This window comes from Leucoraja erinacea, unplaced genomic scaffold, assembly GCF_028641065.1.
Source record: "Leucoraja erinacea ecotype New England unplaced genomic scaffold, Leri_hhj_1 Leri_143S, whole genome shotgun sequence".
NCBI lineage: Eukaryota > Metazoa > Chordata > Chondrichthyes > Rajiformes > Rajidae > Leucoraja > Leucoraja erinaceus.
Window position 1 is genome coordinate 190,686 of NW_026575715.1, and position 13,488 is coordinate 204,173.

Below are 13,488 nucleotides of genomic sequence, written 5' to 3' on the forward strand. Positions count from 1 at the left end.
GAGTAATTCACCAGGTCAGGCAGAATCTCTGGAGAAAAGGAAGAGATTTTTTCTTTTCTCCTGAGAGATGCTGCTTGACCCGCTGAGTCATCCAGCATTTTGTGTCTTATCTACCTGTTTATGATCTTTGCTCAGAAATAGCGCATGACATTCCAAAACATGTTCTGTGTAACTTGATTAGTGTATAAAACCACGAGGGGAATTGATAAGGTGAATGCACAAGAGTATTTTACACAGGAGTAATGGAATCAAGAACCAGAGGACACAGGTGGGGCCTGAGGGGCAACTTTTTCACACAGAGAGTGGTGGGTAAATGGAGCGACATTTTAAAGGCATTTGGACAGGTACATAGAGAAGGTTTAGAGTGATACGAGCCAAACATGGGCAAATGGGACTGGTGTAGGTGGGGCATCTTGGTTGGCATGAGCAGATCAGCCTGATTCCTTGTTGTACAACTATGATTCTGGGGTGGGAGATTGCAACCTTCACGTGGTCCACCCTGTTTCGACTAATGCAATCAACCTGGCGTGCACAAACAAATAGAACAAGTTGACTTGCAACTTTAGGCTGTGTACGCCATACGCAAGAAGAAGAAGAAGACCTGTTACTCTAGTTAAAATACACATAATACCTAATATTGAAAGTATGTATTGTAGGTAAATATATTGATTTTATTATGTTAATGCTCTGATTACATGAAGCAACATTGATCCTATTTGTGGCATGTGTATTAATCATTGAATATTCTCTAATAAAAATCATACAATATATACCTCTGTTTTAGATATGTTTCCTTTCTCTGCAGTTATGACCAGATTAGTATTTATTACTAATGCACCCACTGAGTTTCTCCAGCATTTTTGTGTACCTAGTATTTATTACTGTCATATTCTATTTCATTTTTTAATTTTCTGAGCACAACAAGTTACGGTGGCGCAGCGGGTAGAGTTGCTGCCTAACAGCAAAATGTAAGGGTTCGATCCCGACTACGGGTGCTGTCTAAAATGTTCCAACTTCCAGTATAGTCCCTGGTGGACTCTTCGGAAGGTACAAGGTACAACACATTTTCAGTATTACATTTCAAGATTCAAGAGTTTATTAATAGGACAATGAAATTCTTGCTTTGCTTCAGCACAACAGAACATAGTAGGCATGACTACAGAACAGATCGATGTGTCCATACGCCATTAAATAAATATATACACCTGAATAAATAAACTGATAAAGTGCAAATAAACAGATAATGGGCTATTAATGTTCAGTGTTTTGTCCGAGCCAAGTTGACCAACCAAGCCAAGCCGAGCACATTTGTGCAAAGTGCACTGTAAAGCTATACAAAATACACCAAAATACACAAGTGCACTGTAAAGCTATACAAAGCTATACACAATGGTGCAGCAGTAGAGTTGCTGCCTTAAAACACCAGAGACTGAGGTTCGATCCTGACTACGGGTGCTGTCTGTGTGGAGCTTTACCTTCTCCCTGTGACCGCGTGGGTTTTCACCGAGTGCTCCGATTTCCTCCCACACTCCAAAGACGTACAGATATATAGGTTAGGTTTTTCAGTGGCCTCTCCACTCTGCTGGGTCCCTGTTTGTTGTCAGTTGCCCCCCAACCCTGCTGGGTCCCCCTTTGTTCCCATCGGCTCCTCCCGTGCCGGGTCGTTCTTTGTTCTCGGTGGCCTGACCTTCTCTCGGCGACCCCACCTCGTCGGCCCACCGGGTCCGTTCTTGCACGTCTCCGCAGATGGCTATGTGGCGCTTCCCGGGAGCTTCCCTTCTACGCCGGGAGCTTCTCGGTATAGCCAGTTGCCCCGGCACTTTGTGTCTTTTTATTGGTAAACCAACATCTCCAGTTCCTTGTGTTGACGTCATGTCACATTTGTATCCAAAAAAAAAAAAATTGGATAGGCATATGGATGAGAAGGGAATGGAGGGTTATGGTATGAGTGCAGGCAGGTGGGACTAAGGGAAAAAAGTTGTTTGGCACGGACTTGTAGGGCCGAGATGGCCGGTTTCCGTGCTGTAATTGTTATATGGTTATAGGGTTATAAGAGGCCGTACCTCGTGTCCTGTGTCAAGCTTTGGTCACCTTGCTGTGGAAATAATGCTATTAAGTGGAAAAGGGTGCAGAGACGGCACAGTGTCGCAGCGGTAGAGTTGCTGCCACACAGTGCCAGAGACCCGGGTTCGATGCTCACCACGGGTGCTGTCTGTACGGAGTTTGTACATTCTTCCCGTGACCTGCGTGGGTTTTCTCCGAGATCTCTGGTTTCCTCCCACACTCCCAAAGACGTACAGGTTTGTAGGTAAATTGGCTTGGTACAATTGTAAAAATTGTCCCCAGTGTGTGTGTAAGTGTGTGGGGATGGCTGGTCGGCACGGACTCAAGATTCAAGATTCAAGAGAGTTTATTGTCATGTGTCCCTGATAGGACAATGAAATTCTCGCTTTGCTTCATTGCACAACAGAACATAGTAGGCATTGACTACAAAACAGATCAGTGTGTCCATATACCATTATATATGTATATACGCACATGAATAAATAAACTGATAAAGTGCAAATAACAAATAATGGGCTATTAATATTCAGAGTTTTGTCCGAACCAAGTTTAATAGCCTGATGGCTGTGGGGAAGTAGCTATTCCTGAACATGGTTGTTGCAGTCTCCAGGCTCCTGTACCTTCTACCTGAAGGTAGCAGGGAGATGAGTGTATGGCCCGGATGGTGTGGGTCCTAGATGATGCTGCCAGCCTTTTTGAGGCAGCGACTGTGATAGATCCCCTCGATGGAAGGGAGGTCAGAGCCGATGATGGACTCGGTGGGCCAAAGGGCACGTTTCCGCTCTGTATCTCTAAAAGTAAAAAAGATTTATAGGAAAGTTGCCTGGACTCCAGGGCTTGAGCTACAGGGATAGTTTGGGAAGGCTAGGACTTTATTCCTGGGAGCACACAGGGAGCTGCAAGGTGATCGTTTGGAGGTGTATAAAATCATGAAGGGAATAGAATAGGTGAGTCTTTTAACCAAAGTAGAATCAAAAACCAGACGACATATGTTTATGGTGAGAGGGACAAGAATTAATAGTAACCTGAGGGGGCAACTTTTTCATTCAGAGGGCGATGGATATATGGACCAAGCTGCCGGTGGAGATACTTGAGGCAGGTACTTCAGCATCTAATAGACATTTCGATAAGTACATGGATAGGTAGGGTGTCGAGAGATATGGGTCAAACGCAGGCAAACGGGACTGGTGTAGATGGTGTATGGTTTTGAACAAGTTAGGGCTTTGTTCTTTGGAGCGCAGAAGGTTAAGGGGGGACTTGATAGAGGTCTTTAAAATGATGAGAGGGATAGACAGTGTTGGCATGGATAAGCTTTTCCCACTGAGAGTAGGGAAGATTCAAACAAGGGGACATGACTTGAGAATTAAGGGACAGAAGTTTAGGGGTAACACGAGGGGGAACTTCTTTACTCAGAGAGTGGTGGCTGTGTGGAATGAGCTTCCAGGGAAGGTGGTGGAGGCAGGTTCGTTTTTATCATTTAAAAATAAGTTGGATAGTTATATGGACGGGAAAGGAATGGAGGTTATGGTCTGAGCGCAGGTATATGGGACCAGGGGAGAATACGTGTTCGGCACGGACTAGAAGGGTCGAGATGGCCTGTTTCCGTGCTGTAATTGTTATATGGTTATTATATGGTATCTTGGTCGGCAGGTTTGTTGGTTAATTGGCTAGGTATAAATGTATAATTAATTGTCTCTAGTGTGTGCAGGATCGTGTTAATGTGCGGGGATCGCTGGTCGGTGTGCCGAAGGGCCTGTTCCTGCTTTGTATCTCTAAACTAAACTAGACTGATCTAATATCATCCTACACTATGGTTGCTGGTTGCACAAATGCTGAACCGAGTACATTCTGTGTGATTTTATTTGGCAAAATTGTTCTGTCCCTGCTCATGGTGCGTGAGAAGTAACGGTTTCGATTTACAAGCTGCTCCGATCTCTTCTTTCTTCTGGAATATGTAACAATAGTGTGGGAAATGGCTGACAAGTATATCTGTAACAATGACTCATAGGGTTACAAGTGATAGGAGCAGAATTAGGCCATTCGGCCCCATCAAGCCTAATTTTTGTAAGGTGTCCTTGAGACTTGAAAGGCGCCCATAAATAAAATTTATTATTATTATTATTATTACTACGCCATTCAATCATGGCAGATCTATCTCTCCTAACCCCATGCTCCTGCCTTCGCTCCATAACCACTGACACCCGTACTAATCAAGAATTTGTCTATCTTTGCCTTACAAATATCCACTGACGACATCCACAGCCATCTGTGACAATGAATTCCACAGATTAACTATCCCGTGACTAAAGTAGTTCCTCCTCACCTACTTTCTAAACAGCACCCTTTCATTCTGAGGCTGTGACCTCTGGTCCTAGACTCTCCCACCAGTGGAAACATCCTTTCCACATCCATTCTATCTAAGCCTTTCAATATTCGGCACATTTCAATGAGGTCCCCCCTTATTCTTCTAAACTCCGGCGATAGGGCTCTTAAAAATAGCGGAGTCAGGGGATATGGGGAGAAGGCAGGAACGGGGAACTGATTGGGGATGATCAGCCATGATCACATTGAATGGCGGTGCTGGCTCGAAGGGCCGAATGGCCTACTCTTGCACCTATTGTCTACAGGCCCAGTTTCATCAAACGCTCATCATATGTTAACCCACTCGTTCCTGGGATCGTTCTTATAAACCCCTACTGGACCCTCTCCAGAGACAGCACATCCTTCCTCATATATGGGGCACAAAATTGCTCACCAGACTTATGCCATGCAGACGGTGCCTGCATTATTTCTGTTCTAAAACTTTGGAAACCTGGAATTTGACCGGAGACTATTATTAAACCATAAGACTGTCAGAAATAGGAGCAGAATTAGGCCATTCGGCCCATCACAAGGTTAATTTGCAAGTTGAATCAGTAGTAAGGAAGGCAAATGCAATGTTAGCATTTATTTTGAGAGGATTAGAGTGTAAAAACAGGGCTGTACTGTTGAGGCCTTATAAGACACAGGTCAGACCGCATTTGGAATATTGTGTACAGTTTTGGGCCCCATATCTGAAGAAGGATGTGCTGGCATTGGAGAGGGTCCAGAGGAGGTTTACGAGAATGATCCTAGGGATGATTGGGTTAATGCATGGTGGGCGTTTGACGGCACTGGGCCTGTACTCGCTGGAGTTTAGAAGGATGGAGTAAAGGTGGGGTTGAGAGGGAAAAATAGATCGGTCATGATTGAATGGTGGAGTAGACTTGATGGGCGGAATGGCAAATTCTGCTCCAATGACATGAACTTGTCAAGTCTGCTCCACCATTCATTCATGGCCAATCTATCTTTCCCTTCCAAACCCATTCTCCCGCTTTCTCCACATACATAACCCTAGACGCCCTTACTACTCGAAGAACCTGTTAATATCCGCTTTAGAAAAACCTGCAAACCTGCACGGCTCTGGAATGTGGGAGGAAACCCGGGCACCCGGAGAAAACCCACGCGGTCACGGGGAGAACGTACAAACTCCGTACAGACAGTTTTGGTCCCCTAATTTGAGGAAGGACATTCTTGCTATTGAGGGAGTGCAGTGTAGGTTTACAAGGTTAATTCCCGGGATGGCGGGACTGTCATATGCTGAGAGAATGGAGCAGCTGGGCTTGTACACTCTGGAGTTTAGAAGGATGAGAGGGTATCTAATTGAAACATATAAGATTGTTAAGGGTTTGGACACGCTAGAGGCAGGAAACATATTCCCGATGTTGGGGGAGTCCAGAACCATGGACCACAGTTTAAGAATAAGGAGTAAGCCATTTAGAACGGAGACGAGGAAACACTTTTTCTCACAGAGTGGTGAGTCTGTGGAATTCTCTGCCTCAGAGGGCAGTGGAGGCCGGTTCTCTGGATGCTTTCAAGAGAGAGCTAGATAGGGCTCTTAAAAATAGCGGAGTCAGGGGATATGGGGAGAAGGCAGGAACGGGGTACTGATTGGGGATGATCAGCCATGACCACATTGAATGGCGGTGCTGGCTCGAAGGGCCGAATGGCCTACTCCTGCACCTATTGTCTATTGACAGCATCAGTAATCAGGATCGAACCCGGGTCTCTGACGCTGCAAGGCAGCAACTCTACCGCTGAGTCACGTTGCCGCCCCATCCATGTTCTCCTGAGATGCTGCCTGATGCGCTGAGTTACTCCAGCACTTTGAGTCTTTTTGTGTATTAACCAGCATCTGCAGTTCTTTGTACAATTATCTGTGAGGAAACAAAGAAGTGCAGATGCTGGGTGGTTCTCCTGAGGCTGTTAATCAAGCCACTTTGTGTCTTTTTATGGTAAACCAGCAGCTGCAGTTCCTTGTGTCTGAGATCTACTTAAGGCTCTGTGAGGCTTGAGGCTCTTTAAGGTGCTGGTCAGGCCACATTTGGAGTATTGTGAGCAATTTTGGGCACCATATCTGAGGAAGGATATGCCGGCTCTGGAGAGGGAACAGAGGTTTACAAGAATGATCCCAGGAGTGAGTGAGTTAACCTATGATGACGTTTGTCGGCACTGGGCCTGTACTCGCTGGAGTTTAGAAGAATGGGGGGGGGGGGGGGGGGGGGGGGGGGACCTCATTGAAACGTACGGAATAGTGAAAGGCCTGGATAGACCGGATGTGGAGAGGATGTTTCCACTAATAAGAGAGTCCAGGACTAGAGGTCCTAGCCTCAGAATTAAAGGACGTTCTTTTAGGAAGGAGATGAGGAGAAATGTATCTAGTCAGAGGCTGGTGAATTTGTGGAACTCTTCACCACAGAAGGCTGTGGAGGCCAAGTCAGTGGATATTTTTAAGGCAGAGGTAGATTCTTGATTCGTACGGGTGTCAGGGGTTATGGGGAGAAGGCAGGAGAATGGGGTTAGGGGGGAGAGATAGATCAGCCATGATTGAATGGCGGAGTAGACCTGATGGGCCGAATGGCCTAATTCTACTCCGATCACATAACCGTAGAGGGCTACAGTAGAGGGGAGAGCAGGGAGAATGGAACAGAGAGCGGAGGAAAGAAAGGAAAGGAGAGAGCAGGCGAGGGGAAGATTTCCCATTGAGTCTTCGGCCCGTTTCCCAGCCTCATCGAGCTTGCTGCCCTTCCCTCAGTAACTGAAAGAGTCCTGCCTTGCTGTTTGCCTTGCCGCAGAGTCCCTTATTGTGTGTTGCAAATGAGAGAGCAGAGGAGGGGGGGGGGGGGGGGAGAGAGAGAGATAGGGGAGGATAGGGGAGCTGAGAAGAGAGGAAAGGAGAGGGGGGAGAGAGGGGAGGGAAAGTGTGGAGAAAGTGGTGAGTAGAGGAGAGCAAGGAGGGGAGAGGAGGGAAGCGAGTGGGAAGAGAACAAAGAAGAGAGGAACGAGAAGAGCAGAGGGAAAAAGGGGAGAGGGCAGAGAAGAGAGAAGAGCGGAAAGCAGTGGAAGGAGGGGAGAGAGAGAGCAGAGGAGAGCGGGGAGAGTGAGAGGGGGCAGGGTAGAGAAGTAAAGAGGACAGAGAAGAAGAGGAGAGAGCAGCTAGATGGGGGAGGGGGGGAGAGAGCAGAGAAGAGGACAGGGGAAGAGAGCAGAGAAAGCAGAGAGAGGAGAGCAGGGGGGGGGGAGGGGGGAGCAGGGGAAGAGCCGAGGAGAAACAGCAGGAGAGGGGGAGGGGGAGAGAGAGCGGCGGAGAGTGGAGAGGAATGAAGAGACAGGAGGGGGAGAGGAGAGACCAGAGCAGAGGGGGGGGGGGGGAGAGTGTGCAGAGAGGAAAGAGGAGTCGAGGAGAGAGGAGAGAGAGAGAGAGAGAGGGAGAGAGCAGAGAGAGAGAGGGGGGGAGGGAGAGAGGGGAGAGAGAGAGAGAGAGGGAGAGAGAGAGAGGGGCAGAGAGAGATGGCAAAAGAGAGACAGACAGAGAGTGAGAGACTGAGGTGAGGACAGATGGAAAGAGAGGTACAGAGACAGAGAGACAGAGAGAGGGTGAGTCAGAGAGGGAGAAAGACAGACAGAGAGAGGGGAGAGAGAGAGAGCAGAGCAGAGAGGAGGAAGAGGAGAGGGGGAGGGGATGGAGAGCAGAGAGGAAGGGAGAGAGCAGAGAGAGAGGGAGGGGGGGGGGGGAGAGAGAGAGAGGAAAGCGGAGGGGGGAGGAGGGATGAGAGAGGGGAATGGAGGAGGGAGAGAGAGAGAGAGAGAGAGTAGGGGGAGAGAGAGAGTACTGAGTAGAGACTTGAGGAAAGAGGAGAGGGAGAGGGATGGAGAGCAGAGAGGAAAGAGGAGGAGAGAGAGTGGAGAGAGGGAAGGAGAAGAGAGAGCAGGGAGAGAGAGAGATCAGTAAGAGAGAGCAGGGAGAGAGAAGGAGAAGAGAGATCAGGGAGAGAGAGAGCAGGGAGAGATAGAGATCAGTAAGAGAGAGCAGGGAGAGAGAGAGAGAGAGAGGAGGAGAGAGGAGAGAGGAGAGAGAGGGAGAGGAGAGAGGAGAGAGCAGAGCAGGAGAGAGAGAGAGAGTACGAGAGAGAGAGGAGAGGAGAGAGAGAGTGGAGAGAGGGAGGAGGAGAGGGGAGGGAGAGAGCAGAGGAAAGAGGAGGGAGAGAGGAAGAGAGGAGAGGAGGAGAGAGCAGAGAGAGATGGGGGTGGGAGAGAGAGTACTGAGTAGAGACTAGAGGAGAGGGAGAGGGAGCAGTGGGGAAAGGGGGGGGAGGGGGGGAGGGGGGGGGGGGGAGGGGGGAGGGGAGGGGGGGGGGGGGGGGGGGGGCAGTTTCTGGGCGTTTCTGCGGCTTTATTGTCGACGGTCGGCGGTGAGATCAGAGAGTGAAGCGGCGGCGGCTGGAGGGAGGGAGGGAGCAGAGAGCCGGCACCGCGGCAGGTAGGGGTGGGGGTGGAGAGTGGGAGGGGGGGGAGGGGGAAGGGGAGAGGGGGAGAGGGGGAGGGGGAGGGGGGAGAGGGGGAAGGGGGAGAGGGGGGGGAAGGGGAGAGGGGGAAAGGGGGGGAGGGGGAGGGGGGAAGGGGAGAGGGAGAGGGGGATGGGGAGGAGGGGGAGGGGGAGAGGGGGGAGAGGGGGGAAGGGGAGAGTGGAGGGAGGAGGAGGAGGGGGAGAGGGGGAGGGGAGGGGGAAGGGGGAGGAGGAGGGAGGGAGGGGGAGGGGGGGAGAGGGGGGAAGAGGGGGAGGGGAAGGGGAGGGGGAGGGGGAGGGGGGAAGGGGGGAGGGGAGGGGGGGAGGGAGGGGAGAGGGGGAGGGGAGGGGAGGAGGGGAGGAGGGAGAGGGAGGAGGGGAAGGGGAGAGGAGGGGGGGAGAGGGGAGGGGGAGGGGGAGGGGGGGAAGAGGGGGAGGGGGAAGGGGAGAGGAGGGGGGAGGGGAGGAGGGGGAAGGGGAGGAGGAGGGAGGGAGGGGGGAAGGGGAGAGGAGGTGGAGGAGGGAGGGGGGAGGGAGGGAGGGGAGAGGGGGAGGAAGAGGGTGAGGGAGGGGGGGGATGGAGAGAGAGGGAGGGGGAGGAGAGGGAGGGAGGAGGGAGGGGTAGAGTGAGGGGGGGTGAAGGGGAAGAGAGAGGAGGGGAGAGGGACGGAGAGAGGGATGGGGTGGACTGATGGGGGGGGGGAGGGAGGGTTGGGGAAGGGGGGGGGAGAGAGGGAGGGAGGGGGAAAGAGAGTGGGGGAGGGGGGGAGAGAGAGAGGGTTGGGGGAGAGTGAGGAGTGGGCAGAGGAAAAGGAGGATTGAGGGGATGGGGAGGGAGGGGGAGAGGAGGGATCAGGGAGAGAGAGATGGGGAAAGGGAGCGGGCTAGAGGGGAGAGGGGAGAGATGAGAGGGATGGGGAGAGGAGCTGCCTGTCCCTTTTTCTCACAGAGAGTGGTGAGTCTGCGGAATTCTCTGCCTCAGAGGGCAGTGGAGGCCGGTTCTCTGGATGCTTTCAAGAGAGAGCTCTTAAAGATAGCGGAGTCAGGGGATATGGGGAGAAGGCAGGAACGGTGATGATCAGCCACTGATTGGGGATGATCAGCCACGATCACATTGAAACATAGAAATTAGGTGCAGGAGTAGGCCATTCGGCCCTTCAAGCCTGCACCGCCATTCAATATGATCATGGCTGATCATCCAACTGAGTATCCTGTACCTGCCTTCTCTCCATACCCCCTGATCCCTTTAGCCACAAGGGCCACATCTAACTCCCTCTTAAATATAGCCAATGAACTGGCCTCAGCTACAATCACATTGAATGGCGGTGCTGGCTCGAAAAGACCGAATGGCCTACTCCTGCACCCTATTGTTTATTGTCTATTGAGAGGGGAGAGATACGAGAGGGATAGGGAGAGGAGGGGAGTGAAGGACGGAAAGGGGGCGAAGGGACTAAGCAGTCAACATAACACACCCCTCCCCCTCCTCTCACCTCCCCAGCGTTCTGGGCCGAAACGTCACCCATCCTTTTTCTCCAGAGATGCTGCCTGACCCGCTGAGTTACTCCGGCACTTTGTGTCTGTCTTTAGTGCAGTTTAACATGAGGATCCTAACTTTACTGAATCCCTACTTGCGATGGCATGCGTGCCCAATTGCACCTTCAACACCCAGCCCGCCTGTATTACCACTTTCAACAGTCGATGGATTGAACCCCAAGGTCCCTGCATTCAGCAGAGTCAAGAGTGTTTTAATCTCATACAGTCCCGAAACGGAACAATGAAATTCTTAGAAGACAGACACAAAAAGCTGGAGTAACCCAGCGGGACAGGCAGCATCTACGCAGAGAAGGAATGGGTGACATTTCGTGACGAGACCCTTCTTCAGACTTATTTTCAGGTTCTTGCATGTAGCAGCATAACAGATATGTAAACGTAGCATTCTGTGGAACCCATAATAAACTGTAAAAAAAGTTCAGATTTACTAGGATTTTGCCAGGTCCAGAGGGTGTGAGCTACAGGGAGTGGTTGAGCAAGCTGGGACTCTATTCCCTGGAGCGCAGGAGGATTAGGGATGATAGAAACATAGAAACATAGAAATTAGGTGCAGGCTCGAAGGGCCGAATGGCCTACTCCTGCACCTAATTTCTAACCCCATTCCCCTGCCTTCTCCCCATTACCCCTGACACCCGCACTAATGAAGAATCTATCTATCTCGTTCCTAGACTGTGGAACAGCATCCCTCTCCCCATCAGAACGGCCCCCTCCATCGACTCCTTTAAGTCGAGACTTACATAGAAACATAGACAATAGGTGCAGGTGTAGAGGCCATTCGGCCCTTCGAGCCTGCACCGCCATTCAATATGATCATGGCCGATCATCCAACTCAGTATCCCGTACCTGCCTTCTCTCCATACCCCCTGATCCCCTTAGCCACAAGGGCCACATCTAACTCCCTCTTAAATATAGCCAATAAACTGGCCTCAACTACCCTCTGTGGCAGAGAGTTCCAGAGATTCACCACTCTCTGTGTGAAAAAAGAGATGATCTTATAGAGGTGTATAAAATGATAAGATGATCTTATAGAGGTGTATAAAATCATGAGAGGAATAGATATCGGGGAGATGCACAGAGTCTCTTGCCCAGAGTAGGGGAATCGAGGACCAGAGGACATGGGTTTTCAGGTGAAGGGGAAAAGATTTAATGGGAATCTGAGCGGTAACTTTTCCACACAAAGGGTGGCGTGTGTAAGGAAAGAGCTGCCAGAGGAGGTAGTTGTGGCTGGGACTATCCCAATGTTTAAGTAGCAGTTAGACAGGTAGTTGGATAGGTACATAAAAATGCTGGAGAAACTCAGCGGGTGCAGCAGCATCTATGGAGCGAAGGAAATAGGCAACGTTTCGGGCCAAAACCCTTCTTCAGACTGATATCTGAGCTCCATAGATGCTGCTGCACCTGCTGAGTTTCTCCAGCATTTTTGTGTACCTTCGTTTTTCCAGCATCTGCAGTTCCTTCTCAAACAGGTAGTTGGATATGACAGATTTGGATGGATATGGGGCAAACGTGGGCAGGTGGGACTAATGTCGCTGGGACATGTTGGCTGGTGTGGGCAAGTTGGGCTGAAGGGCCTGTTCCCACACTGTATCACTCTGTGACTCTGTGTATGTATATGTGGGTGTGTGGTTATTTATATGTATACACACACGAGCACACATATACACCTACACAGTCTGATGAAGGGTCTCAACCCGAAACGTCACCATTCCTTCTCCCCAGAGATGCTGCCTGTCCCGCTGAGGTACTCCAGCATTTGTGTCTATACACATACTCAGAGATATTAAAATAATTAATTATATATATATATATATATTATTATATATATGTATATATAATAATAATTGTGAGAAAGATAAAAACAATGCTTTAAGTACATAGCTAGGAGCTTATTTGAAGTTCATAGTGTTTAATAGCCTGATGGCTGTGGGGAAGCAGCTGTTCCTGAACCTGGACGTTACAGTTTTTAGGCTCCTGCACCTTCTTCCCGATGACAGGAATAAAACGAGAGGGTGGCCAGGGTGGTGTGGGTCTCTGATGATGCTGGCTGCTGTTTTGAGGCAGAGATTCATCAACGTTTCTTCGTCCCGGTGATTCTTTGTGTGGGAGGAATCCGGAGCACCCGGAGAAAAGCCACGCGGTCACAGTGAGAGCGTGCAAACTCCGAACAGTCAGGATTGAACCCGGGTCTCTGGCGCTGTGAGGCCGCAACTCTACCCCTGCTCAGAAAACCAGCCAACATAATCAAAGACTTGTCTCACCCCCGGTCAATCCGTCTTCTCCCTGCTCCCATTTCTCACTGAAAGCGCGCACCACCAGACTCAGGAACAGCTACTTCCCCTCTGTTATCAGGCCTCTGAACGGCCCTTCCATAAGCTAGGGTACTGTCTGATTCACCTCTACCCCATTGCGGACATTGGACTTTGTCTGTGGAACTGATGCGCTACAATGCTGAGAACTATATTCTGCACTCTGCAATTTCCCCTTTGCTCTACCTATTGGACTTGAGTTTGACTTGGCTGTATTTATGTGTAGTATTATCTGATATGTTTGGACGGCTCGCAGAACAAAGCTTTACACTGTACCTCGGTACACGTGACAATAATAAACATCATCCTAAACCCGAAGGGCCTGTTTCCATGCTGTATCTCTAAATCAGGGGGTCAGCAACCCACGGCCCCCGGGCCGAATGCGGCCCGTAACCTGAAATCATCCGGCCCGCATGCTTTTTTTTCCGTAATCATCCGGCCCGCAGACTTCCTTAGTCGCCGGTACCTCCCGGGACCGAGACCGCCGCGGCGCCCAGGCGTGGTGACGCAAGGACACTAGGAGGCCTGCGCTGGCGGACGCAATTGCGGGGCCGAGCGCCGAGCTCTGGCTGTACCTGCGCACGGCCGCGCACCTTCTGTGTCTGGGCTTCACTGTCAGGATCGGGGTTGTCAATAGGCCGGGGACGAGTGAGCCTCCGCCTTCAGGACAGAGCCAAGGCAATGGTTCGTAGGTGTGCCATG

At 50.5% G+C, this 13,488-nt stretch overlaps 1 protein-coding gene across 4 annotated transcripts in view; it reads left to right on the forward strand.

The window, feature by feature from the left end:
• The first annotated feature begins 8,784 nt into the window (after nucleotides 1-8,784).
• LOC129715827 (dnaJ homolog subfamily B member 6-like) overlaps nucleotides 8,785-13,488 on the forward strand; it is a 69,710-nt gene continuing 65,006 nt past the window's right edge. For all 4 annotated transcript variants that reach the window (XM_055665698.1, XM_055665696.1, XM_055665695.1 and 1 more), the window contains exon 1: nucleotides 8,785-8,902. The gene's annotated coding sequence lies outside the window, so the exon portion shown is untranslated. The remainder of the gene's footprint in view (nucleotides 8,903-13,488) is intronic.